The sequence below is a fragment of the Musca domestica genome, unplaced genomic scaffold (genome assembly GCF_030504385.1).
Source record: "Musca domestica strain aabys unplaced genomic scaffold, Musca_domestica.polishedcontigs.V.1.1 10, whole genome shotgun sequence".
NCBI lineage: Eukaryota > Metazoa > Arthropoda > Insecta > Diptera > Muscidae > Musca > Musca domestica.
This window is the reverse complement of record NW_026712115.1, coordinates 9,284,839-9,289,234: the sequence shown is the minus strand read 5'-3', so window position 1 is coordinate 9,289,234 and position 4,396 is coordinate 9,284,839. Positions and strand designations below refer to the sequence as shown.

General features: G+C 32.1%; 1 long non-coding RNA gene across 3 annotated transcripts; it reads right to left on the bottom strand.

Annotated features, from left to right (window-relative positions):
- Window positions 1-513: 513 nt before the first annotated feature.
- LOC109613809 (uncharacterized) lies at window positions 514-3,720 on the bottom strand. Of its 3 annotated transcripts, none has more exons than XR_009342657.1 (5): window positions 3,622-3,720; window positions 3,447-3,511; window positions 2,675-2,802; window positions 1,010-2,616; window positions 514-944 (listed from the first exon to the last, which is right to left on the bottom strand). It is a non-coding gene; the product is annotated as an uncharacterized LOC109613809 (long non-coding RNA). The 3 variants fall into 3 exon arrangements; XR_009342658.1 differs by having other exon boundaries at window positions 3,447-3,520; window positions 3,622-3,718; XR_009342656.1 differs by having other exon boundaries at window positions 3,447-3,571; window positions 3,622-3,713.
- Between the last annotated feature and the right edge of the window lie 676 nt (window positions 3,721-4,396).

Genomic DNA, 4,396 nt, shown 5'->3' with positions numbered 1-4,396 from the left:
AAATCCTAATATTTACGTCAGTTCTATGCCAGGTGCACAAATGGATAATATCGGTCCACTCCATCAAATACCTCTCCCACAAAGGGTCAAAATTTTAAATATCTGATTCCATTGAGACTTGACACATTTGAATATTTCTATCAACACAGGATCTGTTATAAAGACGGTAGAGGTCGGACCATTCCTTCTGGTTGCTCCCCCACAAAGGTTCAATGTTTGAATAACCAAAACGTTTAAAAAATCCGAAATAAGCATCAGGTTCTCTTTATATTTCACACCTCCCATTATTTCCTCTAACAAAAGATAGGGATATATCGGTCCGCTCCTTCTGGTACCTCCCCCACAAAGGCTCAAAATTTTGCTATATCTAAATATTGTCAAGCGTTTACATAATCATAACAAAAGTCAAAATATTTTTAAATAATCGAATATTGGCATCTGTCAGAAAAAACGACCGACACTTTTTTAATTGTTTTATATATTAAATTTGTTATTGAATTTTTCGCGATGATATATCGTTAAAAAGATTTTATTTGTTTGATTACCCATACTCAAATTTTGTGCAAAACAATTTCTCCATTAGCATCACTGGTCGAAAACAACACCAATATTTAGTTTTTGTATATATCATATTAAAACCAGGATTTTTGTGATCGGGAGACTTCCACTTTTCACTCACCCATTGAAAATTTGACGTAGAATATTTCTTCCATTGTCATCATATCCCAAAAATGTGGTACTCAGTCTATATTAAATCAAATCCAAATAAAAACGAAGGAGAAAATTGCAAAACGAATTACTGATCTTGAGCGCTAATCTTCGTGGTATATATCCGGTCTGGAGACTTCATATTTTCATCTACCCGTAGCAAATTTGATGTGGGAAATTTCTTCCGTTGACAAGATATCCGAAAAATGTCTTTGATGGACTGCTTCAAATCAATTCTAAAAATCAAAAAAAAAATCAAAATATTAAAAAATAAATTAAACGCCTTCGAAAAATTATTTACCGGCAACGAAGTTAGAAAAAATTCAAAATTAGGTGCGGCTTTGTTATTTATTTTGAGCTCAAACATTTTTCAATTTCTTTAGATATGAAACGGACGTAAATCTTTCGAGCTCTTGATTTGCCGTTAAAAATACAGTTAGGTGCGGAAAATTGTAACAATTCAATCATTATGGGACGGCCAATGCTATAAAATTATGAAATATTTCGCGATTTGTGGCTCCCGTATAAGCTGGCTGTCAGTGGTTGTCATTGCTAAAAAAACTGAATAGATACAATTTTCAAATAATTGTTGGAATCGTTCAAAACAGATTCCATAAAATGATTGATTTAACGTGGCGAAAATGCTGGAATATGTAAGATTTGGTGCCTGGGGGATGACATTCTTGGGCGAAATAAGCAAACAAAAACTCATTGGAAATTGAGGAATATGTCATTGTCATATGACACAACAAAATAGAAATAAGCTAAAGTTAGCTTCACAAGGATGTCACCTTTTATAGAAATGCTACGTGAACACAACAAATTTAATCTAAGAAGATTCATTGAATATTGACAAATGGAATCAGTTCAAAGGAAATGGTGACTCAAATCAGGATGTGAATACCCTACTAACTTTGGCTATCAAACCCGTCTTTCCCGCATTGAAGAAGTTGAAAGAAAACCATTCTAAGTTAAAGAAGATTCGATATTGACAAAGAAGAAATCTCAATAGTTCCAATGGCATTGGGTCGGCTCCCACTTGGACACTTACATATTTCTTTTGTTCTATGAACCATGGTGGAATTTGCTGTAGAAGATTTTCTCCATCTTTGCTAACCCTCTAACTGGAACAATAATGGTAGACTTCGGCTCTAATTTAATGTACACGTTCATATAAATACAAAATTCAATAATAAAAAATTTTAAATTTGTTTGTTCCGTTTTCTCTTTGATCTGTGATATATGCAGATTTTTCTTGTTCGCTGACCAACGATAAAATGTTTTATAGAAAAATTTTTCCATTGACATCATCCCCTAAAAATGTGGTTTCAATGGTGATTTCGGTAGTTTATTAAAAAGTATGAGAAAATAGTGCAATATGTAAATTTTAAATTGGTTAGCGCCATTTTCACGATGATCCATGATATCAGCAGATTTATTTTGTTCGTCGTCTCATATTGAAATTTGGTTTAGAATCATTTCGCCTTTCACGTCGTACCCAAAAATTGTGGATTTTGTGGGCAATTTTTGAAATTTATTGAGCACATGTTTAAATAACACCACATAATCTTAAATTTTATATTACAAATTTGTTATTACATTTTCACGATAATATATCGTATATACAGATTTCATTTGTTTGGTGACCTATAATAAAATTTTGTGTACAATAATTTCTCCTTTGCCATCGCCGGTCAAAAATGTGGCTTTAGGGGTCATTTTGGCACTTAATCGAGATTGGATTAAATTTAAACCATAAATATTTAGTTTTTGTATAAATCACATTAAAAGCTGGATTTTCGTGATGTATATCATGTCTAGAGATTTTCAATTTTCACTTATCCTTAGCAAATTTCATGTAGAAAATTTCTTCCATCGACATCATATCCCAAAAATGAAGTATTCAGACTATAATGAATCAAATCCATATAAAATCGAAGGAAACAATTGCAAAAAAGAGTATTACTGAGCATGAGTGGTAATTTTCGTGGTATATATCCTGTCCAGATACTTTCTATTTTCACAGGCCCATAGCAAACTTGATGTATGATATTTCTTCCGTTTACAAAATATCAAAAATATATCGCCGTCAGACTGTTTTAAAACAATTCCAAAACTCAAATACAAAAAATTAACAAATAAACTTAGCGCCTTCAAAAAATTATCTAACGGCAACGAAGTTAGCAAAATTCAAAATTAGGTCCGGCTTTGTTATTTATTTTGAGCCCAAACATTTTTCAATTTCTTTAGCTAATGGAGGAATACAGCGGATTTGGGGAATAACAAAAAATTATTTGATATAGATCGTCAGATGGAAAAAATACGGCTTTTGTAAAGAAAGGCAAGATGTGACAACAGAATGGGCTAAAGCATCAATTTGTTATCCAATATGTTGCCCCTTACGGAAGACATTTTTTTTAGTTCGCGGACTCATAGAATAGACATTTTATATAGAATCATTTATCTATTGACATCTTCCCCCAAAAATGTGGTTTCAATAGTCATTTCAGTCGTTTATTAAAAAATATGGGAAAATAGCCCAATATGTAAACTTTAAAATGGTTAGTGCCATTTTCACGATGATCCATGTTATCTAAAGATTTTGTTTGCTCGCTGACCCATCGTAAAATTTAGTGTAGAATAATTTGAATATAAATGTTTAAATTGTGTATATATCATATAAAAAGCTATATTTTCGTGACATATATCATGTCTAGAGACTCCTAATTTACACTTACCCATAGAAAATTTGAGGAAGAAAATTTCTTTCATTGGCATCATATCCAAAAATGTGGTATTTAGGCTATATTGACTCAAATCCAAATAAAACCGAAGGAAAAAATTGAAAAAAGAAAAAGAATTACTGACCCTGAGGGCTAATTTTCGCGGTATATATCCAGTCTAGAGACTTACTATTTTCACAGGCCCACAGTAAATTTGATATCTGAAATTTCTTCCCTTGACAAGATTTCCAGAAATTGTCGTCGTCAGACTTTTTTAAAACAATTCCAAAAAAACAAAAAAAAAATCAAAAAAAAAAAAAATAAATTTTACGCCTTCGAAAAATTATCAATCGGCATTGAAGTTGACAAATTTCATAATTAGGTCCGGCTTTGTTATTTGTTTTGAACCCAAACATTTTTCAATTTCTTTAGCTATGAAACGGACGTAAATCTTTCGGGCTCTTGATTTACCGTTAAGAAAACAATTAAGTGCGGAAAATTGCAACAATTCAATCAGTATAGGATGGGCAATACTAGAAAATGATGGAATATTTCGCGATTTGTTTCGCTGTCAATGGTTGTCATTGCTGAAGAAAAAGATTGTATAAATATAATTTAGAAATAATTGTTGAAATCATGCAGATACTAACATGCAGGAAATTACACCTGGATATTATTATAACAGAACGCGAAATTTTTGAGATATGGCGGATTTGGGGCCTGAATGAGGGTATTGTTGGACAAAATAAGCAAACAAAAAAATCATTGAAAATCGAGGCGGGCAGTCATTGTCATATGGAAAAAATAAGGATTTGGGAAAAAACGTCAAAATATAGCACAGCACAATGGACAAAAGCCCCAATTAGGCTCCCAAGGCACACATAAACATTTTAAAGTTCAAAAAAAATTCAAGGCAAATGTTGACCCAAATAAGGATGTGAATACCCTACTAACTTTGGCTACCA